The sequence below is a fragment of the Rhinolophus hipposideros genome (assembly GCF_964194185.1).
Source record: "Rhinolophus hipposideros genome assembly, chromosome: 3".
Taxonomy (NCBI): Eukaryota; Metazoa; Chordata; class Mammalia; order Chiroptera; family Rhinolophidae; genus Rhinolophus; species Rhinolophus hipposideros.
The window spans coordinates 69,053,567-69,078,774 of record NC_138049.1 but is presented as its reverse complement, the minus strand read 5'-3'; the positions used below and the strand labels follow the sequence as shown (position 1 = coordinate 69,078,774).

General features: G+C 36.6%; 1 protein-coding gene across 8 annotated transcripts in view; it reads left to right on the top strand.

The window, feature by feature from the left end:
- Positions 1 to 25,208, top strand: part of BCKDHB (branched chain keto acid dehydrogenase E1 subunit beta) — a 235,262-nt gene that overhangs the window by 190,775 nt on the left and 19,279 nt on the right. The window contains exons 11-13 of one of the 8 annotated variants that reach the window (XR_013992525.1): positions 7,955 to 8,092; positions 8,179 to 8,277; positions 11,915 to 12,223. The exons of 1 other annotated variant lie outside the window; for it this stretch is intronic. The gene's annotated coding sequence lies outside the window, so the exon portion shown is untranslated. Of the gene's footprint in view, positions 1 to 6,171; positions 6,903 to 7,954; positions 8,093 to 8,178; positions 8,792 to 11,914; positions 12,224 to 16,645; positions 16,980 to 25,208 lie in introns of those variants that run through there. 6 more of the 8 variants (XR_013992523.1, XR_013992524.1, XM_081037738.1 and 3 more) reach the window with 6 other exon arrangements.

Genomic DNA, 25,208 nt, shown 5'->3' with positions numbered 1-25,208 from the left:
TAAAGTTCCAAATGAGAAGAATAAAACTGTAAGATCAAAAGTAGTTTTTCATAAAAATGAAAGTTTTTTTTAATTGTATAATGTCTGTGTCCTGTAAGGTTGGAGCTACATTTTTATGCACTCATGATACTAGAAAATAAAGGCCATGTAATAGCTGTGTTTGCATTGGCTAAAACCATTGCGGTCCTTTGTTTGAGGGGAGGAAATTATTTAGCAGAACCTAATCATTTATCCAAAGTATTGATAAGCACAGGTCTTTATTATTAGGATATTTTATTCTATCATTTTAAGAAAATAGTTACCAAGGTCTTGTTTTGCTAAACTTCCTTTCATTTCTTGCTGAGGCTTACTTGGCTACTCTAAATATTTTATTTACTATGAATTTTCATATGATACAGTGTCTATAAAGAGTTAGAATAATTATTTTTAAAATGTTATCTGGATCATTTGGATGATCTGCATACTTATAATCCTGGAATTGTTTTTCCTCCATCCACAGTGTTTTACTGATTCCGCAGAAGCCAGGGGGTTTGGTGTGTTTGTTTCCTTCCAATTCTGCAGAGCCTAGAATAGAAAGGTCTACAGAGACTTTGTATATGTTGCTGAACAAACAAAAGAAAGGAAAAGCAGACCTATACTTGAATCAGATCTGGTACCTGAAAAGAACTTAAGTAGAGCCCACTTTGGGTAATGTAGACATTTAAAGTGATCTTTTGATAGTATTTGATATTTTATACCACCAGAGTCATGGTTTGTATTTTATTTCTTAAGGAAATTCAGGAACAGAAATTCAATACCCTATGGAGAGCTGGACCCCAAGGGTCCCCAAGAGATGAGCATTGTTTCTGTATTTTTAAGCTTGTTTCTTCAGATAGATTTCAAAACTATGTATTTTTTAAGTGGTTCTATGACAGTAATTGTACATTAAAATGTATGCAGATGCAAATGGACAAACCAAAATAGAATGCTCAATCAAAAGTGTTCATTCCAGGGTGATAAGATTGTAATTTTTCTTTATTTTCTTAATCTCTGTTTTTAATAATCACAAATGGAGAGTCAGCCTGGCTCAAATTCACCCTCCCAGTGGCCCCTATGTGCTATTTTCCTTTTCTTCTGATTGGTAGAATCTGCAGACTTAAGACTGGGCCAGAGGTAGGACACTAGCTCCTTGGCCACAATGACTGGTTAAGGGATGGGAGGTGACCAAAATTGGGCCAATCAGATCCCTTCTTTAGGATTTTTCAAATAAATACATCTGGGAATATGTTATTTTGAAAGTATTTATGGCCATCTTCCCTTTGGAGGAAGGCCATCTTAATCTGAAAAAGAATTGAACCAGTGTAGTAGGAAAGCTGCAGTGCAAGATGGAATCTTTCCTGTACAGGTTCCCCTCTCTGGAGTCAGTCACCCCAAGGCCAGCTCCACTTCTGCCAACTGTTCCATTCTTCCTTTCATTCTGTTTTGGAATTACCCCAGATCCTTCCAATAAACTACCTTTTTCTTTGTTCAAGTGTGATTTCTGTTGCTTGCAGTCCAAGCAGTCCAAAGCACCCTAATTCAATTATTCTGAATGCTTTGGAATATATTCAGATTGAAAAAAGAAAGTCCACATGTTTTTATTAAAATATACTTGGGGAAAACCCTTCACTTTTGCAACTGGTCTATGTATTGTGTTTGATTTTTGTATGGTTTTTTTATTATCAATTTTTTTTCCCCAATTACAGTTGATATTCAGTATTATTTTATATTAGTTTCAGGTTTACAGCATAATGGTTAGACATTTATATAATTTACAAAGTGATCTCCTACATAAGTCTAGTTCTCCGTACCTAGATATTACAATATTATTGACTGTATTCCCTATGCTTTGCATCCCCATGATTATTTTGTAACTACCAATTTGTACTTCTTAGTTCCTTCACCTTTTTCACCCAGCTACCCAACACCCCTCCTGTCTGGCAACCATCAGTTTGTTCTCTGTATCTGTGAGTTTGTTTCTGTTTTGTTTGATTGTTTTTTTTTGTTCTTTGGATTCCATATATAAGTGAAATTATATGGTATTTGTCTTTTCATTCTGACTTATTTCACTTAGCGTAATACCTCTAGGTCCATCCATGTTGTCACAAATGGTAAGATTTCATTCTTTTTTATGGCTGAGTAATATTCTATTGTATATGTACCACATCTTGTTTATCCAGTCATCTATTGATGGGCACACTGAGGTTGCTTCTGTATCTTGGCTATTGTACATAACACTGCAGTGCACATAGGGGTGCATATATCTTTTTGAATTAGTGTTTTGGATTTCTATGGATGAAAACACAAAAATGGAATTGCTGGGTCATATGATAGTTCTATTTTTAATTTTTTGAGAAACCTCCATACTGTTTTCCATAGTGGCTACACCAATTTGCAATCCTACCAACAGTGCACGAGGGTTCCCTTTTCTCCACATCCTTGCATCAGCCCTTGTTGTTTGTTGATTTTTTTGATGATAGCCATTCTGTCAGGTGTGAGGTGATATCTCATTGTGGTTTTAATTTGTATTTCTCTGATAATTGGTGACATTGAGCATCTTTTCATATATCTGTCAACCATGTGTATGTCCTCTTTGGAGAAATGTCTATTCAGGTCATCTGCCCATTTTTTAATTGGATTGTTTGGGTTTTTTTTGGGTGCTATGTGAGTTCTTTATAAATTTTTGCTGTTAACCTCTTATCACATGTATCATTGGCAAATATCTGCTCCCATTCAGTAGGTTGTCTTTTTATTTTGTTGATGATTTCCTTTGCTGCGTGAAACCTTTTTAGTTTGATGTAGTCCCATTTGTTTATATTTTCCTTTTGTTCCCCTTGCCCAAGGAGATATATCAGAAAAAATATTACTACGAGTGATGTCAGAGAGTTTATTGGCTATGTTTTCTTTTAGGAGTTTTATGGTTTCGGGTCTTTAATTCATTTTGAGTTTATTCTTGTATATGATGAAAGAAGGTGGTCTAGTTTCATTTTTTTGCATATATCTGTCCAGTTATCCTAGCACCGTTTATTGGATGATTGATTACCTTTACCCCATTGTATATTCTTAGCTCCTTTGTCATAGATTAACTGACCATATAGAGTGGGTTTACTTCTGGGCTCTCTATTCTATTCCATTGATCGATGTGTCTGTCTTCATGCCAGTACTGTACTGTTTTGATACCCTTATAGTATAGTTTGATAACGTGATACCTCCAACTTTGTTCTTCTTTCTCAAGATTGCTGTGCCTGTTTGGTACCTTATGTGATTCCATATACATATTAGGATTATTTGTTCTAATTCTGTGAAAAATGCCATTGGTATTTTGATAGCGATTGCATTGAATACTTAGATTGCTTTGAGTAGAATGGACATTTTAACAATGTTAATTCTTCCTATCCATGAGCATGTTATAGGCTTCCATTTATTTGGGTCTTCTTCAATTTCTTTCTTCAGTGTCTTATAATTTTCTGAGCAGTTCTTTAACCTCCTTGGTTACATTTATTCCCAGGTGTTTTTATTTTATTTTATATTTTATATATATATAATCGTAAATGGGATTATTTTCACTTCTCTTTCTGACAGTTTGCTATTGGTGTATAAAAATGCAACTGATTTCTGAATATTAATTTTGTATCCTGCTACTTTACTGAATTCATTTATCATTGCTTATAGTTTTTTGGTTTAATCTTTAGGGTTCTCTGAATACAGTGTCCTGTCATCTGCAGTTAATGACAGTTTAACGTCTTTCAGCTATTTTCGCGTTTCCCCCTCCTACCAGTCTTGATGTGGCTGCTCCTTCATATCCTTAGTTATAGGACTTCTGTTCAGCTAGTCTTCAGATGGTTCTTTAGACTGATTGTTCTATAATTCAGTTATGATTTTAATATCATGGGAGTAGGCCAGCACAGTGTTTACCTACCCTGCCATTTTGACCTGAACCTTTGATTTTTTTTTCCTTATCTAGGACATGCAGATTAGCTGCAGACATTGTTGTGTTAATATCAAGTGTCTTAGCCATAAAAGAAATGAATTCAGTCTTTGAGCCTGAAAGTTGAATGCTGGAAACCTTCTCCTAGGGCAGGAAAAGGAGCAGTTCCATTACATCTGTCTTTTAGAAGCCTTCCTGTTTGGAAATGTATTCATATAAATTTCTTTACTGAATTCATGAGCCCTTACAACTGTTGTTAAACTTCCCCATGTAGTTGAAAAAGAGCCCTTGGGAGTTTTCTTTTTCAAAGAAGTTTAATATACTTCTTGTCAGTCTAATAGCAAATTTTCCTTTGGGACTACTTTGTGTAAATTCCCCATGCTTACCCTCCTTCTGTTGAAGCATATGTTTGCTTTCACCCTTATTTCATGTTTTATGTGAAATATTTCAAAGAAAACAATGTTGTGGATGTCTGTGCCCTCCACCTAACATGAAAATTGTAATGTACAATTTATCGTTCCTCGGTTACTTTTACACAGAGGAAAAATTAAAAGCCCTATTAATAGTAACAAGTCATTTGTTGTTGTTGTCATTTTGTGTTTAATTTATCCCAATTGCTAGACAGCCTCATAGGGTTTCCATATTATTTTGGGGGAATTGCTGGATGGTTGCTTTTGAACAGTCCTTTGACCCACATGGAGTCCATGGTGCTCCAGCAACCTACAGAAATGTCTGCTACCAGCAGCTGTGGAAGGCACTTTGGAGATGCTGCTTCCACAGAGGCCATCAGCAGCTGGCACTTACTGCCCTGCAACCCTTAAAGCTCCCCACAGGGACTAAGTATAGGTGTGGATGCTATTGATGCTGTTCACCATTGGGTCCCTGGAGCAGTGACAGTGCTCTGTGTTCTCCTTGGGAGCAGGAAAACCTCTATCTCCCGTTGAGATCCATGGGTTCCCAAATAATGTGGCTGTGTGCCCCCAATATCTCTTGGATATTTGGTGAAACAGGTCATGCGGCTGTTCATTGGTAACACACCGACTGTTATATTTAGAACCCCTGTCCCTCTCGGGGCTCAAGCATTGTTATTGGTCTAAGCCCCCAGCTCCCTCTTCTCTGACATGCCTTTTCCGCAAGGCTCCTCTATTTCTCAGTACACACAGACCATTGGCTGACTCACCTGCCAATCCTGCAGGCCAATGTAAATTTTAGAGCAAGACTTTAGTCCTAACTTGGTTTAGTGTTTTAAGGAAAGATCTCAGGGCTATCAAATTTTTTTAATGTTATTGTGTGTTGAGTAACAATTTTCATGTAGATTATGGGAAAATTGCCTAGGAGAAAATGGAACAGCAGTAGTTTGTGATATACCGTACATTTATATGATTAGATACAAAGTAGAATTTGTAAGCAATGATTATGAAAGTTATGTAGCAACATGGAAGCATGCTCATTATATACTATTAATTGGAAAAATCAGGATGTGAAATGTATGTATATTATGATTACAACTATTATTAAGATTTTTCTTACACAGGAATAGAGAACATTACAGCAGTGTTAGAGAGGGGACCATAAGATATATCATAATAAAAGAGAATTTATTTTTAGAGTGTTTTTTATACAAAGTAATAAAGTACTGCATATATTCTTTACTAAATTGTTAGCAAGTATTAAGCATTGCATAACCTTCCTATTCTTTAAAACACAGTCCCTATGTACCAGTACTAAAGACTCTTTTTGTCTGTCTGATTATTGCAAGAACTGAAATAAATATGTTTTTTCTTTCTCCCTCTTAAACTCTATTTTCTTCCCCCATACCCTCTCTCCCCTCTCCCCTTTCCTCTCTCTCTCCCTCTCTCTCTCTCTCTCTCTCTCTCTCTCTCTCTCTCTCTCTCTCTCTCACACACACACACACACACACACAGAGACACACACACACACACCACAAATGATTTGTTAGGTAATCTGAGAATGGAAGATTTAAAAAGAAACAATTCACCTTTTACAGTACTATACTAATGCCTTTATAAAAATTTGACCCTTTCTGTTAAGACTTATAAGTTTATTAGGGTCACAGCAGAAAAGAGATGTCACATTCAAATGTTTTAATTGGTTAGAGTTTAATAAAAGGCAAAGGTATGGGTAGATGTAGGGAACCAGGAAGGGAGGGTAAAGCACCTAGGAACCAACAACTGTGGGAAGTCATTGCTACCTCTTGTGCAAAGGAGCAGGGGTGAAGGAATGGTCCTGAAGCCTGGTCAGATTTACAGCCATGGAGGAGGGGCTACCTGACAAGAGATGTGGCCACAAAGAAGCAACAGCTACTGAAACAGCATGAGGGGAAAGAAAGGTACATGTCCTGGTTTCTCCTCCTACCCCCCAATGACCTGTCAGTACTTCCCATTGACCAAACCCTATTTCAAGCCAAGGGACCAAGCTAGCCTGGTTTGTTTCCTACAGTTTTCATTTTTCTGTTTATTTTGTTTTTCTCTTTTGTTTTATATATGGTGGTTGCCAAATGTTTTTTTCCCCAAGACTGAAGCATCAACAGCTGATTTGTATTGTGGTATATTCATGCAATGGAATATTAGTCAACCATAAAAATGAATGTTGAGATATGCTGCAACATGATGAACCTTCAAAACCTTATGTGGAGTGAAAGACGTCAGACCTAAAAGGTCACATATTGTATGACCCAGTTATATGAAACATCCAAAATGGATCGATCCATGGAGACAGGATGTAGATTGGTGTTGCCAAGGGCTGGGGGAAAGGGAGAAAGGGGAGAAATGGTTGAGGGGTTTTTCTTTGAAATGATGGAAATGTTTTAGAACTAGGTAGAAGTGATAGTTGCACAACATTATAAATGTACTAAATACTACTGAATTGTTCACGTTAAAATGGTAAGTTTTAATTTTGTGAATATCACCTCAATAAACTATTTTTTTTAAAAGCTAACTGGGTGACATCTGGTTGTGTTTGTGTGGCATGACAAGCAGTGGCCTTCATTTCTGGATGATTAGGCAAAGAGCTATTGCTTTGAGAGGGCCCACCATTGTTGGTATAGAAAAGGACTTCCTCTGAGGCTTTTTCTCAAGAAAAGTATTCTAATCTCCCACCAAAAGGGTGGCAGCCTAATTTATTAAGTGCTGCTTAGATCTGGGGTCTGGGTGTAACATTAAATTCTGTGATTTCCACCTTGTGCATCATTTTATTTTTGCTCTGAATCAGGTTTTCCTGATCTGAAAGGCTCCCTCTCTCAATTTCCCTAGGCGCTAAACCTCTAGTCTCCATGGGAGAGGTAGACAACTTTTTGTTCTCCTGAGGGTGAGGGAACAAAACCTCCAGTTTTCTTCCCCTTGCTCAGTCCTGCCGTCTGCCACATCGAGACCCTCCAAGGGCCTTGGCACCGCCACTTCCTGTTGGATGGTTCTTGTCCACTGTCCTTCCTCCCATCGATTGGGGCTTCCTCCTCTGGCACATTTCCTCTCACTTGTTTCATCTTTTTGACAATGCACTCGTGTCCCTTCTTCTGTTTCTTTGTCATTGGCATTTATACTTTTAAAAATTTTTCTTCATTATCGTTTTAATGCCACTCAGGAAGGAGAGGAGACGTACCCGTTTGTTGTTCATAGACTGGTCTAACTAGAGGTCTGTACACTTTTTCTGAACACTTGTCAAGAAAATTTCACCTCAGAATGAAAAGAATGCTGTCCAATTGTCAGCTCTAAAGTTAGCTGTGTTCTCAGACAAGTTAACAAAATACCCAACCTTTTCTTACAGCTGATTTTGAACTTTTAAAATGGTGATGGGAGATGGTAAGGCATGACAGGACTTGGAGGGACCCACATTTATTAAATGACAGTTATGTGCCAGGAGAACAGCCCTTATCTCCTCAGGCTTCAAGTGCCAAGTACTGAAACTTTCTGTTTCTTCTTTATGACGGTCCACTCAATCTTGCTTTAATGCTGTCTTTGGTAATTTCCTCTCTTACCTTCAATCCCTTAGGTCAGAGAAGTCGGATCTCATTTTGACTCAGTGAACTCTTGAGCCCCTAGTGCCTGATTCAATCAATCTCCCATAGTGAAGATAGAACTGGTTGCATAGAAGTTGCAATGATGCTTTCCACCAAATGGAGCCATAGAGGTCAGGATAAATAATGGGCATGATGATGCCTAGTGATTTCCAGTGTAGTCAGAGGTTGATATCATTGATTTTTTTTTTTTTTTTAGTCCTCCAGCCAGCCAGCAAGCTGTCCAGAGTGACCCTCCTGGGAATAGTGCTGGAATAGTGCTGGGTCACTGTTGTAGCTTCTCTGGGGTGTCCCAAAGGTAAGGGCAATCAAAAACTGTCATAGGAAAAAAAAAAAAAAAACAACTGTCATAGAACCTGCCAAGCCTTTAGAAGACCATCATCTATTTGATCCCTTTTACCCTATAATTTTTAATAATAGTAAAAAAAAGAACATCATCTCTTGGAATGCTCCCTAGGAGAGCATTTTTAGTAGAGTCTGGAACTTAAAATGGGTATTTATCTTGTGGAAGAGAGCAGAAAAGCCTTCATGGAGGGGGAGGGGTCACATGTAAGACTTGATGTGAAAAAAGGAGATCGTTGGCCTCACAGTTTTAAAGGATACTTTCTCAAACAAGTGGCCCTAAAACTTAAAAAAATTGCAGCCTGCTTGAATTTTAAACTTAATAAATGTTCTGTCAACTCCCTGACTTGAAATGAAAGTTACATTAACCAAAGATGTGCCTTTGGATGTATGTTTAAATAAAGCACCTCTCAAGAAGATGAAAATTCTATGTAATTTTACATAATTAAATGTAGCTATTTTGTCATACTACAATTTTCCGCTTTGCTCCTTATGCCTACAATTTTGATGCTCATCATGGATTTGGATAGTTTATTTCAGTGCAAGCTTACCCACATTTGTAGGGTGCAGATGGTAATTACTCTCTACCCAAAACCAGACAAGATGCCCCAAGTTCTCAGTTTGATGATGCTTGGAAAATTTTTAGCAAAGAAAATAGTGAATGCTCTTCAAATCTGAGCACAAACAGTGAAGACAAAAGTAGTTTCAAAAGGCCACTTTTATTTCTGCTTCTATCTGCCTTTTCCACTTCGCCTTTTCTTTGGTGAGAATCTGATTGAGCATATTGACATAAGCATTGCTAAAAAGGCTGAGGCTACCATATAATTCCAAGGGCTAATATGTTTTTGATTACCAGAAACTTTTTTTTTTCAAGAGCCTATCTTTAGGATACATTTATTTTCTTGTCTCTTCAAATATAAGATTGTGCAGAATATCAATGTCTGAAGCCCTATGAGTTTTGTATGCACTGTTTTCTCCATTCCCTTTCCATCACTCATGGAAATTAATATTTTGAATTTTCTCTGCTTTGTGTGTAGAAAATTATTCATGTACTAAACTCCATGAGGTTAGAAAAGCTGACCTAATTTTTGAGCATCGTTGAACAAACTATGTTATTATGAGCATAACACAGGGCTGTGGGTCAAGGAGATTACAAAAGAAATGTAGGATCAAGTTCACGCTCCCCAGAACATACAATCCCATTAAGCAGAAGGAGTACAGCAGTCATTTGAAGTTTTCTTTTAAAATAGATAAACTTAACTCTCTAAGACCTGAGAAGGTCTACATAAAAATAGGAAGAGAGTAAGAATACAAAGATTATGTTACTATATGGCAGTTGTGCAGTTGTGTAGTGACTTGTAGGTGAGTAACATTTGGACAACCCTAGGCTTGCTTATAGTCTTACAGCTCCATACTGAGTATGGGGACTCACTATGGACAACAGAATCCCTGTTGCTTATGCCATTGGCGCACAGACATTTGGAGCAGTAAAGTACTTTGTAAAGTACTTTAACTGAGGTAAAAGTTACAGATAATTCACAAATATTTCCAACCAGCCCACCATACCCTTTCTTCCTGACTAAGTTTGGGATGACTAATAATAGTCCTCCAGTGATGTTTGAAGCTTCTTACTTAAGTCATGTGTATATGTCGTGTGCATTTAGAGGGTGTTCATCACCTAGATATTTGTATTTTTACTGTGAATTCAAACATGCAATTAACACCAAACCTGAAATGAATAAGACCAACTAAGGAAAGAAGAAAAACTTCCTACCATGTTTCCCCCAAAATAAGACCTAGCCGGACAATCAGCTCTAAAGCGTCTTTTGGAACAAAAATTAATATAAGACCCAGTAATATATTATATTATATTATATTATTATATTATATTATATTATATTATATTATTATATTATATTATATATTAATTACATTATATTATAGACCTGGTCTTATAGTAAAATAAGAAGGGGTCTTACATTAATTTTTGATTCAAAAGATGTGTTAGAGCTGATTATCCAGCTAGGTCTTATTTTTGGGGAAACAGGGTAGCATCCTCAAGACACAGTGCAAATGACCAGGGCTCTGAAATGGACTACTGGCAGCTACAAACAAGGCTTGCAGAGATGCACAGACACTTGGATTAGGCATTGTTGTTGAGCCTGAGGAAAGCGTTTGATGGATAGTGGGATGAAGGAGATCTGGGTTTATTTCTGTCTTGATGAGTGGTGGGTGGGCCTGAGCCATGAAACGGTGGTGAGAGGACAGCCCTGCTCTCTGAGTGTTCAAAGTAATTTTCAGACAAGTATTATTCTACAAGTAAAAGGGATTTGTCAGTTTATTTCGGAGGTTAGGAGAGACTCTTTTCCCTCACTTTTTCTTCAAGCCTCTTTGTTACAGCAACTTACATCCAAGTGAGTGAACCCAATCTTTTGTCAGGAGCTTCAAATTCTGGGGCTCTCAGCTGAAATTAAAACCCAGACTTGTTCACACTGTTAAAACAGACTCATGATAACAGGAACAAGTGTTGGCAATTCATGGAAAGATAGATTTGCTCCTATTTTGGCTTTCTCTGTATAATAATTGAACCTGTTGAAAGCAACATTGGGGCCAGGAATTCATTCTGAGAAGGAGGCTAGAATATGACACTTTTGGAAATATTTGAAAAGCAAACGATCTCACTACAATTGGTATTAGTCTTTAGATATAATCACTCAAAATAGTCTTATGGTCTATGCAGTTTGTATTTTTTATAAGTACTGAGTGTTTCAATTCTCTGCAAGCCATTTTCAGTTTCTAGACCAATGACATAACCTTGAACCTGCAATAATCAAAGCAGGAATTTCCCTGTTTGGCATTGAGCTCTACTCATTAGGTGTTAATGAGGCAGACGTTATAGAGCCAAGTCCCAAGTGAGCCAGTTGGCTTCATATTGAGAGAAACATCTTTCAAAGGCACAGATTGAATTCCCATCTCTAGGCAACAACAGGCAGATGCTTATCATGGGAAACAGTTCTATCTTGAGGAAAAGGTCTGGATGCTTAGTGTACCATAGCCCATACCTGTAAGTGGGAGGGAAAACCAAAGATAGCCTACTGTGTAGAGTAACTCTAGCATGCTGCTCATAGACATAGCACCATTTTCCTTTAGTGGTGAGAGGAAAATATTTTTAAAAAGGAAAAAATGAAGTTACCTATGTATGAAAGTCCAATTTTAACTTATAACCCAGTGTCCTTTGACCTCAAAGTGATATTTTGTTCTACACAGAATGTCTTACACAATCTTTTCAGTGTTGCTCCTTTTTTTCATATATTTTGTTATAAACATCTCCCATTTTTCCATTTCATAATATAGTGCCTAATCTATAGAGTGGAAAGGAAGGTACATAAGTCAGCTTATCTATTTATCCATCCATCCATCTAGATTTCCAGTACTCTTTCTGAGGTGTAATGTATTCTTGCTGCAATCATGTTCTCTTTGCTGACTGCTAAATCCTTTGAAATCTGGCTTTCAATTCTGCTAATTGCCCCACATTTCTCTCTCAAAGTTTACCAAGTTAACCTCCATGTTCAATGTCTATTCTCAATCCCTAGCCTGGGGACAGGAGGGAAGAAAGGCAGATTTCAGAGGTGAGCCATCTCCCAGGAGCCCTGGACCTATGCCTGCTGGGAGGGTAGACATGAAAAGTCTTGTCTCCTCCCCACCCAGAGCACGAGAACATTTCCATGGCTGTATTTGAGCAAATAACCAGAAGTTCTGTCAGACTTTCATGTCTCTGATTATCTTGGTTCTCCTTCATCCTACTGATCCTCTCACATCGGGCCCAGTGCAAAATGAAAATGCGGACTCCCTTGTTCAAAAAGCAGGAAAAGTACCATTAAAGATACTAAAATATCAAGGTTTTTCCTTTGTCTTCCAGTTTCTCTCTTCACTTGTGGTGCTGTTTTTCTTTTTGCTACTTAATGTCATTCTAAGTAAAGTGAAATTAAAATTTTAAATTGATAGTATAAATTTTACCTTTATATTGCACAACAATTTTATATGCAAATATAAGAGCATTTAGTTTATATGTAGGATTACTGAAATTACACAGTCAGTTTTTTTGGCTCATACAAACATGTATTTCATTCTTACCAGAATAGTGGAATCTCTGCACAAAACAGACTTTTTAAATGTCATGTCTTAAGAATAAATTCAAAATGGATTAAAGATTTAAATGTAAGATCTGAAACCACAAAACATCTAGAAGAAAATATAAGAAGCAAGTTTATAGACATTACATGGAGTAATATTTTTACTGATATATCCTCTCGGGCAAGGGAAGAGAAAAAATAAACATGGGATTACGTCAAACTAAAAAGTTTTTTCACATCAAAGGAAACCATCAATAAAACAAAAAGGGATCCTACTCAATAGGAGAAGATATTTTTCAATGATATATCTGATAAGGGATTAATATCCAAAGTTTATTTAAAAAACTCATTCAACTCAACTCCAAAAATTGAAAAATTGGGCAGAGGACACGAAGAGACATTTTTCTAAAGAGGACATACAGATGGCAAACGGACATATGAAAAAATACTCAACCTCACTAATCATTAGAGAAATGCAAATAAAACCCACATTGAGATACTACCTCACTCTAGTCAAAATGGCTATCATCAATAAATCAACAAAGAACAAGTGCTGGCGCGGATGTGGAGAAAAGGGATCCCTCATGCACTGTTGGTGGGATTGCAGATTGGTGCAGCCACTATGGAAATCAGTATGGAGGTATCTCAAAAAACTGGAAATGGAACTACCTTATGATTTAACAATTCCACTCCTAGGTATCTATCCAGAGAAATCCAAAACACTAATTTGAAAAAATTTATGCACCCCTATGTTTATTGCAGCACTATACACAATAGCCAAGACATGGAAACAACCGAAATGCCCATCGGTAGATGACTGAATTAAGAAACTGTGGTACATTTATATAGTGGAGTATTATTCAGCCATAAAGAAGAATGAAATCTTACTGTTTGCAACGATATAGATGGACCTAGAGAACATTATGCTAAGTGAAATAAGTCAGACAGAGAAAGACAAATACCATATGATCTTACTTATATGTGGAATCTAAAGAAAAGAGTAAATGAATGAACTAATCAGAAACAGTCTCAGAGAAATAGAGGAAAAACTGAGGGTTGCTAGATCGGGGGGTGGGGATGAGGGAGAAGGTGACGGGATTAGAAAGCACAATTGGTAACAACAAGATTGCCACGGGGATACGAAAGTCAGTTTGGGGAATATAATCAATAATGTTGTAAAGATTTTGTAGGGTATCCAATGGACACTTGTCTTATTAGGGAGACCACTTCAGGGAAGATGTAGATGCCTGATCATTGCTCTGTCACCTGAAGGTGAAGCTGAATAATAATGAATGTAAACTATAATTATATATATATGGTCACAAGAAGTGGAGTACAGAATTAGGAATAGAGACAGTGGAAATGTAACAGCTGTATGTGATATCAGAGGGGTAGTAGATTGGGGGAGGGGGGTTATTATTTTGTGAGGGGTATAAATGATAAATGTCTAATTATTACATTGTCTTGTACACCTGAAACTAATAATAATAAAAAAAGAATAGTTTTGGGGAAAAAAGAAAGCCACGTCTTGATATGCACACATCCTACCAACACTCTACCATCAGCTACTGATGAGTAAGGAAGGACTGAAAGGAAAAGGAACTGTCGGTTGCCTTATCTTTCCATTTTGTTCTGTCATCATTTTCAGTATAAGTGGTTGGCTAATACAGGGAAGTAACATAAGAAAGGATACAAGAGGGTTTTTAGTCATTTCATGTTTCTTTGAATGCCATTGATTTCTTTTAAACCTGCGAATACTGGTTTGAACAGAAATCATGGCCTTTCAGGACTTTCAGGCTTCCGCAACCCCTCTGACTGAGTTGAAGATGGAACACGCTTACCTTGTGTTCACTTTGAATCTTGCTGAACTCCCACACATTGTGGGCACTGGAATTCTGTGCTCAGGAGACATCATGGACGCTATCTGTGTATAGGGAGGCAAGGCATGGTGGACATGCGTATTGAGCATATTTCCTCTACTCACATACATGCTCCATTGATCCATCCAACATTAGTTACAAAATACAAGTTCAGAAATAAAATTTTGAAGAACTTCAAGGCTGTAACAATGGAGTATTTCACTAGTCTTGGAGGCCTTTGAACATGGAGTCTTGTGAGACTGCACAGGTCACACACCCATAGAGCTGGTCCTGTACTCTGGTTTCTCTGTTTTACCCAGTCCACCTAATATAAGTATCATGTGTAGTTCTGTCATCATCTTCTCTTTCTAGATTATACTCACCTTACAGTCAATTAACACCCGTTTCTAGCTCCCAGCTTTACCCCAGGCTCTCAATATCCAAGTGCCTGCCGAATACAACTCAACACATAACATGTGTAAAATAAAATCCATCATTTTCCTCCTAAAGCTGATCGTCCCTGGTTCAGTTACTGGAACCAAAATTTTAAGTCACTTGTTCTGCAGTCTACAGAATGCTAATAATGTGGTAGTTGTCCAACATATACTGATTTATTGCTTGTATTGAAAATCTGTACGAATTGTAAGATTCAGTCTCAATCATTCAGAAGTTGGTTGTTCAGGTAGTAGATGATCCATATTTTTATTTCTTTTCTACTTTTAAAATTATTCTTACAATGTATCTTCAAGACATTGCATAGCAGCAAGGAATTAATATGAAGTTTAACCATCCATTTTTACTGAACTTTTAACTGAAAATTTTTAGCAGGAATGGCATCAATATTAATAGTTAAAATGGATACTGGGATTTGGAGCAGATATCACTTACATATGCTCACACTTTGCCTTTCAGTCAGTCCCAAATAAGCAGTTTCATTTCTTCTTTTCTACTTCCGATTTTTATATAGATGTGCTTATTTATAAGCATAGTGGGCCTCAGACTCAGTCCCTTTCAAAGCCACATTGGCTACTGACTTGTTATTTGTATTCTTTGTTGAAAGAATTGTAATTGGATGGACTTTAATTATGGTGTCTTGATATTTCCAGTGCTTCTTCCCACTTCTGGGTAGGCCATAAATACAATCACAGTATTTTGTGTTGTTTTTCTGGCACTTTCAGTTGAGACTAGAACCCAGGAAAGTTTCAAGGGTACTGAAAACACCACCACCACCACCACCACCACCAAAAAAAGACAAACAGAACTAATAAAAAAGGAAGTTTGGATTATTTCAGACCTCTTTATGGTATTTGGTTTATATTTAAGTGAGATTCAAGTCAGTTTCTGTTATTATGGGACTCTTCAAGTCAGTTTCTAGCCATCTTTGCTTTAGGTTTGGCATGTGAAAAGCTGGGGCTCATCCAGTCATTAACTGCCTGCAACACCAGCATAGAATTTTTACTTATTTCAGATGGCCCAGGAACTGGAAATAGTGTGCTACTTTTATAATAAATCCAAAGAAATGCCAAAATAACATGTGTTTTCCAAAAGTGGCCCACAGATCTGTTAGGCACAAGAACTATGAAGCTAACTTAGAATCCAGCATCAGCCTCTCCATCCAAATCTGTATTTCTGACAGAAATTAAAGTGCTAGTTATTTGTGAAATTTGAAAGTGAGATTTTTAATTGACTTCTAGGCTAAGATGTATTTTATTTATGGTACATTATAGCAATCCTCTAATTTGGAAGTACCCAAAACAATTTTATACTAGTCTTTAAAGTCTGAACAGTTCTGTGACATTTCATTCTGCAACATCAGAGTCAATAAAGCAAGATATCAATCAATTAAAAAACTAATTGAACTTTTTATGTATCTAGCACTGTTATAAAACAGCAATAAAATAAATAAATCCTACCTTCAGAAAAATGAATATTTTGAGGTAACAGTAACATAGGCATATGAATAATGATGCATTTTTGATCATCATGGATTCTAGGCTAAAAAGTACCTCCTAAATTCCTTTCAACTGTCAAATTTGTTTAATAAGATTTAGAAGACATAGTATTATTTTATAATATTTAGGGTTCTGAAAATATCAAGCCATAAATTGTGGCTTATCAATTTTGATTCTGCTAAAGCTGTGTAAGGAAGAAATTTATTAAAATAGCATTTAGATAACAAATGGCATTTGAAATCCCTTCTCATCTAGAGAGCTTATGATTCTAACTGTATGGAGCCAGGGGTTATCTGCATTAGATTTGAAATATATATTTTTTGTATTACTAACATCTATGCACGCATTTCACTGAAAATCCCTATGTAAATCACTTTCAGGTGACATCAGTGAGGTGTTTATGCCTGGGGTGTGCGTAGCGTCTCCGTAGATGTTCCAGTTCAGCCCTCATCCTGTTGCCCTGATCTGCACCACCTGTTTCTACCCAGTGTCCATCCCACTCTCCAGGGGATTATATCCTCCCTAATTCTCCCTCCTCTCCACCACTGCCCTGGAAGTCTCCCCTATCTTGAAAATTATAAAACACAAAAACAAAAACAGTTCAATTGGAAATGACTCTTTAAAAAAATTCAAAGAACCTGTGCCAATCTATGAATTGTAGTCAAAAGATTCTTATTTATAAAGCCAAATAAATATTATACTTTCTTTGTTCATAAATTTGTGTTGTCTATTTTCCTCTTATGTCTGTTAAATTCTTTTCTTTGATATCATAATCCATTTTAGTCGGTTATTATTTTCCCATTTATGTTTACTGTATCAGTCAGCTTTTTCTAGGACACAGAAGCACTGGAATCACAGTGGCCTATAATGACTAGCCATTATTTCTCTCTCATGTACTTGCAGGCTGAGGAACAACCTTAATTCTGTTCCATATCTTTTCCATTTTGGGCTCAAGCAGGGGGAACAGTTCCTATTTTGGTCTGGTACAAGGGGGAAAAGAGCAGTGCAAAAGTGTGTTGGCTCCTACAACTTCTGTTGCAAAGGTACATCATCACTTTACCTCATGTTTTATTGGCCAAAGGTTATCAGATGGCCAGGCCTGAGCCAGTGGGTTGGAGAAGTATAGTCCTGCCTTACAGAGAAGACCGCAGGTCAAATGCAATGGGCAGAAATGTTTAATCCTCTCAAAGAAAAAGGCTGAATGTAATTTGGAGAAAATAACATAATCTATCACATTAGTTACAAAAAAGTGATATACACTACTGGTAGAGGGGGAATTTAGAAGCATGGTGATTTGAACTCCCTTCTTCTCCCTTCTCCATTCCTAGCTATTTGCCTCTCCTAAGCCAATTAACTATTAGGACCTATGTCCCTAGATTCTGTTTGGGGCCTGGAATGAGAAAATGGTGCAGAGTTTGCCCTCCTGGAAAGACTGGATAATGTGATGGAGCCCCAGGAATGAAGACCAAAATGCAGGTCACCGTCAGGAGACGTTACAAGCCTACCCAACACATATGCCCACCATTCATCCCCTTCCTATCCTTCTCCTCCACATAGACTTGTGCTTCAGAGGAATGAGATCCCATCCTCCATCCTCACTGGTCTAAACCAATTGTGATAATCCCATTCCCTTTTGTCAGCACTTGCTTTAGGATGTTGATTTTATAAGACCCATTTCTGGATAATGAAATATGAGGGGCAGAAATCTAGGATTTTTTTTTAGAGAAAATTTCGTCACTCCTATTAAAGACAATCCCTTTTCCTCCTGTGGCCCTTAGGTTTGAAAAGGCGGAGCCATCTTTTGACCATTACAGCCTTAGGGCTGACTCAACATACTGGGAACACAAGAGCAGGGAGATGAAAAGAATTTGGGTGCTTCATATTGTGTTTGAGATACTGATTGTAACCAATTTAGAGTCTACCTCATCTTTGGCTTCTGGCTAGGTAAGAAAAATTTCCTATTTAAACTAGTGGTGTGTAGGGTTTATTACTTAAAGAAAACAGCCTAAAGAGTACCCTTTAAAGTACTGTAAGCAGATATTGACAAATTGCTCTATGATCTCATCAGCAGTATATGAGAGTACCCATTTCACAACACTATTTTATAATCTACACTAACCTGACAGGCTGAAAATGACATCACCACCAAACCAGTGTTACAAGGACTCCTAGAGGGACTTCTTTTTACTTAGGCATATCTTTATGTTAAAATGTGGTCAAGTATTTTCCATAAGTTTTTTTTTAGTGAATTGTTTTTTTTTCTTTTCCTTCACCAAGTCTTTTAAAAGAATGATAGATATTTATCTTACCAATTTATGAGTTCCTGACATATAATAAGAATATTAGAATATTTCCATAACTTTTATAAATGTTTTCCTAGTTTGCTTTTCAATTTGCAAACAATTTGGTTTTAGGTGCATAGAAAACTTAATTTTTTAATATAACCAATTTATAAGTTTATATAAATACTTCATTCTTCAAATAACCATATTGTTCAAATGACCTTGTAAATAATAAGATTAATTTACCTCTAACTTTAGAGTGTTTCATAGTTTCAAATTTTACATTTAAATATTCAATTCATCTAAAATTTGTGTTTATGATGTGAGGTGAAGATTCTTTTTTCAAAATATTCATTGTTTCTTGTTTCTTTTAAAAAATTTCTAATGATTTTTTGGCTAAGTAGTACCTTCATGGTTCAAAATTCAAAGGTTATAAAATAATATGGGTTTCAGGAATTGCAGAGTCCCAAACAAGATGAGCCCAAACAGGCCTACAATAAGTCACATCATAATTAAAACGTCAAAGGTTAAAGACAAAGAGAGAATCCTAAAAGCAGCAAGAGAAATGCAGTTAGTTACTGACAAAGGAGCTTCTATAAGACTGTTAGCTGATTTCTCAACAGAAAATTTTCAGGCCAGAAGTAATTCAAAGTAATGAAAAGCAAGGACCTACAACTAAGATCACTCTACCCAGCAATGCTATCACTTAGAATTGAAGGACAGATAAAGAACTTCCCAGACAAGAAAAGTTCAAGGAGTTCATCACCATCAAAACAGTATTACAAGGAATCTTAGGGGGACTTCTTTAAGGCAGAAAAAAAAAGATAAAAAATATGAATAGTGAAATGTCAATAACTACATGTCTATCAACAATTACTTTAAATATAAATGGATTAAGTGTTCCAAACAAAAGATATGGTGGCTCAATGGATACAAGGCCCTTACATATGCTGCCTACAAAAGACTCACTTCAGATGGAAAGACACACATAAACTGAAAGTAAAGGGATGGGAAAAAAATATTTCATGAAAATGGAAACAAACGAAAAAGCTAGCTAGGATAGCAATACTTACACCACAAAACAGACTTTAAAACAAAGGCTATAACAAGAGACAAACAAAAAACCCAATAATCCAACTTCTAGGTTGGATAACCTAGGTATTACTTTAACCGAGGTAACCTAGGTACTTTAGGTTATTACATTAACCTAGGAAATACTTCTAGGTATTTATCCAAAGAAACCCAAAATGCTACTTTTAGGGGATGTTTGCACCCACATGTTCATTGCAGCATTGTTTACGATGGCCAAGATGTGGAGGCAGCTTGGGTGTCCATTGCTGGAAGAATGGATAAAGAGAAGGTGGTACGTACATACAATGGAATATTGCTCATCTGTGGAAGGGAATGGGTTTTTGCCATCTGTGGTGGCATGGATGGACCTGGAGGGTATTGTGCTGAGTGGAGTATATCAGACAGAGAAAGATGGATGCCATGTGATTTTGCTTATATGTGGAATCTAAAGCATAGCAAACAAAACAGAAACAAACTTCCAGATACAGAGAACATTTTGATAATTGCCAAATGGGAGAGGGGTGGGAGTGGGTGATGAAGCAGAAGGGATTAAAAAGTACAAATTGGTTGTTACATAGTAGTCATGGAAATGTAGCATAAGGAATATAGTCAATAATATTGTAATAACTATGCATGGTGTCAGATGGCTACTAGATTTATCTGGATGATAGATGGAAGAGGGGTTGGAGGACAGGGTGAAAAAGGTGAAGGCATTAAGTACAAATTGGGAGCTGCAAAATAGTCATGGGGATATAAAGTAAAGCATAGGGAATACAGTCAGTAATATGGTAATAACTCTGTATAGTGCCAGGTGGGTACTAGGCTGGTCAGGTGGATCACTTCTTAAATTATATAAATGTCAAACCATATGCTAACACCTAAAATTAATATAAAATAATGAATGTCAACTGTAATTGAAAAGTTAAAAAGGGGGAAAAGTTGAAGGGGAATAAGAAGTTCAAATTTCTAGTTGTAAAACAAATAAGTCATGGGGATGTAATGTACAACATAGGGAATATAGTCAATAATACTGTGATAGCATGGTACAGTGTCAGATGGTTGCTGGACTTACCATGGTGATGACTTCTTTAGGTATGTAAATGTTGAATAATCATGGCGTATACTGAAAGTAATATTATATTGTGTGTCAGCTATATTTAAATCCAAATCTTAAAAAATTGATACGGGCTTATTGTAGAGACAATGTTACTTTTTCTTTATACATATTCTATCTAGAGGATTATTTTTCTGTATTTAGTTGAGTAAGAATATAGTATTTGAACAATTATTTAGAAAATCATATTTTATCTGCCAATACTTTTATATCACAATGTTATCATTCATGAAATTTTTATTTTATTCTTTTAATCAATTGGAAGATATTTACAGGTAATTTTTTCCCAAGAAGTTAACAGGGGTAATACATAAAGTGCACCTTGGCCAGATAGGAGTGGATATTTGCCAGGCTTCACATAGTTTGGGAGGAGATCTAGGGATCTACTTCTTCCTTTACATACTTTTAATCAACATTCTCTGAATTTACCCTCTGAAAGTTCCCTGAAGGACTTTCTTGTGTCTTTTGTGCCACCTGGCTTGTATACCAGCACCCTTACAGTGTCAGGTACTTCTCTCTTCTATCTGCTTTTCAGCTTTCACATTTTTGGTCACATCTCTTGTATAGTCTTATCTTCTCTTGTTCCCTTTGTCCTTTCGAGTTTCATTTGTGTGTGTGTTTCAAATACCTTTAAATCATTTGACTGGGAGGTCAAGAGAAAACAAAGGTAAATATATTTTCAATCGACCTTGACGTCCCAAATATGTCTGTCCTTTTTCTTCTGCTGTTCTTTACCATGGGCTCTTTGCTGTTACTTTCTTCTTAGCCTTCCTCCTTCCGCATTGTGTGACTTCGTGACACCCATTGGGTTACTCAGTCATCTCATTTTCTTTTCATCACTGTTCAAGTTTATAACTTTAGAGCAAGTTAATCTCCACAACTGCTGAATTAGTCACTAGTTTCTATATTGCTTGCTTTTATGGAGTTTATCTCTGCACTGTTCTAGATTAGTTTTCCTCCCTCCCTTTTTTCCTCCTACTTTCCTTCCTTCCTTCTTTCTTTCCTTCCTTCCCTCTTCTTTCCTTCCTTCCATCTTTCCTTCCTTCCTTCCATCTTCCCTTCCTTCCTTCCTTCCTTCCTTCCTTCCTTCCTTCCTTCCTTCCTTCCTTCCTCCTTTCTCCACTAATTAATTTCTTGCTCATTGGAGCTGATAACAATATCTGAAAAATTATATTGTAGGAATGCACTGTACCTCAAATACGTGATAAATAGGGACTACTCAGTTTAGGGGGATTGCTCATCTCCAAACTGTACTGCACCCAGAAATTTTCTTTTACTTTGTGCCTGATTGTTTTCCAGGAGTTTGCAGTATCTGAAGTCAGGCAAAGGATACCTTGCTCTAGAGAGAGCATCTCTCAGTGTGTCCTGGATATTTGCAGTGTCCAGATTGTTATAGGTCTTGGGACTCTGAGTACATGGATGGATGGTGGCAGAGACACGAAACTCATTTTTAAGAATTTTGTTTCATGAAGCAAAGGTAGAGTGTGTCAGAAATTACAGCTTTACCAACTGCCTTTTAGCTAATGCTAATTCCTCACAGATTGTGCATGTCTCTCAGTCTTTATTTTAAATACTATTGACAATTTTCATCTATTTGTTTTCAGCAGCTATTTAATGAGAAATTGAGAGATGATGATTGGGGATTGCCACCCAGATTCCCTTTGAGCCAGAATTCTTATCCTGTTTGTAATTATACTTATGATTAACTTGAAACTTTAAATGCATCCTTGTAACCTATAGTACTCAAACATTCTTTGTAACATCAAGGCTGAAAGGTGCATTTGAAAGAATATTGCATGATTTTACTCTTTCTCTTCCCACCTCTCATTCCTATAATAATTTCCTAGTTTCTGGTAACATAAGCCAGATTAGTGTAACTACATTATTTTATAGTATTTTTTAATTTTGTAATTATTTTGAACACTTGCATTCAATTTGATAAACACATTTTATAAAACTTTAGACTATGTTCATGTGTTTTAACATTTTTCAACACTATTTTTTAACCATAAGACCCCCCCGTCTTGAAGTTTTTAATTTGATTTATTCCCATTTAATTAGCATATACAAGTGAATGAAAACTTTTTTGTTCTCCATTTCTTTTCTCTTTTTAAATGAGTACTTGAGTCAAATTTTTTTCTGAGCTCTAGCATATCTGAAACTTTCTTTCTATTATCTTAGTACATGCGTGATACATTGCCTCTTCAATTAGAATTCTTTCAAGTCTCCTTCCCTCAGAATCAAAAGATGTTGCAACATTGTCTCCTTCCATACCAAATTGCAGATAAAAAAATATCATGCCAATTGGTTTTTCTTGCTTTGTTTATTATCTATTGTATTTTTTTATTTGCTCATATGTATGCTTGTAGATTTCTTTCTTTTTTTGTTTTTCCTTCTTATCCTGCTAATTCCAAAATTCTTTCATAATGAGTTTAACATGGGTTTCCTTTCATTACATTTACCTGGACTGTGGTTGGCTATTCATAGCTGCAGTTTGGGTTGAAAAATTTCTTTCAATTATGTCTTTGTTACTTCCCATCTGTTCTTTATTCTGGTTTCTTCTTTTGTAGTATCTCCAAGTCTGAGATTAAAATCTCTGTTCTCATTTCTCTGCTTTCCATATCCACCATATTCTTGTATTATTTTCAGATACTTTTCTTTTTCTTTTGTGTTCTGGGAAGGCATCATAATTTTGTTCCATATCCTGCCATTTCAGTTTGGTGCTTTGCTTCCTGAACTGGGTTTTATTTCTCTCATTGATTTCTTTTATTTCCATCTCATCCTTCTTTATCTCACCCAGTCCCCTATTCTCCTGAGGTTGTTATATGTACATTTCATTCTGCAGGCTTTTTGTCGTCATGGTGCTAGAGATTGACTAGCTGTTTACCTAACCACTTCGCCTTTCTCCTGGACATCCACTAGATAACATTTCTTGGCCCCTCTCTAACTTAGGTATATCCATATGATTGGATTTTACCAAAATAATATGTGAAGAATTGACCCAAACCACTTTCAGACCTGGTCCATAAAAATTTCCACGTGCAATTTCCCATGCTATTTCTCATCCCATGACAAACTTAAAATCCATGGGTTGAAGATGATGGAGCCACATGGTAGAAAGATCCTGGTTCTCTGAATTACCAGTTAATGGAGAACCATTGGTTAATCAGGGACATATGTTTTGGACTTCATTTTCTAGAGAAATGAACTTTAATTTTCTTGATCCACTGAAATGGGAAGTCTTTATTTGCCATAGCAGTAAGTATTATCTTAACTAATATTCACGGCCTGTTTATTCATTATGCTTGTTTTTTGCCTTTCTTTTGTAAAACTTGTATCTTTGACATCCTTTGGAGAATGGCCAGGCGTCTCTCATTTTCTCTGAATATTGTCTGAGTCTTGGTATGATGTTCTCTTTCCCTTGTGTTTTCATGTTTATCAGTTCCATGTTAATTTTTGTCGCTTTACTTATTCTTTAAAACATAATATATTTTACAAAGTGAGGATTGTCAAAAAACAGACTGTGTGATTTTTACTTGGCTATGCTAACTCTACACTTATTTTTATGGAGGAATTTCTTTCTAGAATCCTTAGTTATTGGAAGGTTTTTCGTATCTGGTCACATCCATATAGAGCTGCTTTGATGCAGCAAGTTACAATTCTATATTATTCCCATGATTTGGCTCCTTAATACCATGAACCAAAAAAGTACAGTAAATATTCTCCCAGCACGTAGATATTTGCAAACAATACCTCCAATAAGAGGCTAATATCCAAAATATATAACTCATACAACCCAATAACAAAGAAACCCCAAATAATCCAATTAAAAAATAGGCAGAGGATCTGAAGAGACACTTCTCCCAAGAAGACATACAAGCGGCCAACAAATATATGAAAAGATGCTCAACCTAGCTGTTAGGGAAATATAAATCAAAACCCAATGAGAATTTACCTCATACATGTTACAATGGCCATCATAAAAAAGAAGAGATAACAAGTGTTCAGAAGGACGTGAGAAAAGGGAACCCTTATGCACTGTTGATGGGAATGTAAACTGGTACAGCCACTATGGAAACCATTTTGGAGGTTCCTCAAAAAATTAAGAATAGAATTACCATATGATCCAGCAATCCCTCTTCTGGTTATCTACCCCAAATATCTGAGAACATTTATTTATAAAGATGTATGTACCCCTATGTTTATTGCAGCATTAGTCATGGTGGCCCAGACAAGGAAACAAAGTGTCCTTCATTAGATAATTGGATAAAGAAGAGGTGGTACCTATGTACAATGGAATAACACTCAGCCATAAGAAAAGATGAAGTACTGCTGACGCAGGGCCCAGCTGGGCCCCCTGTGCTCAGAATGCCTCCAGGATGCCCTGCCCCCATTCCGGCTCCTTATCTTACAGTATCATCATGTAGATGCTTGCTAATCACAAACTGTATCGTGCAGCATCTCCCCAGGTTACTC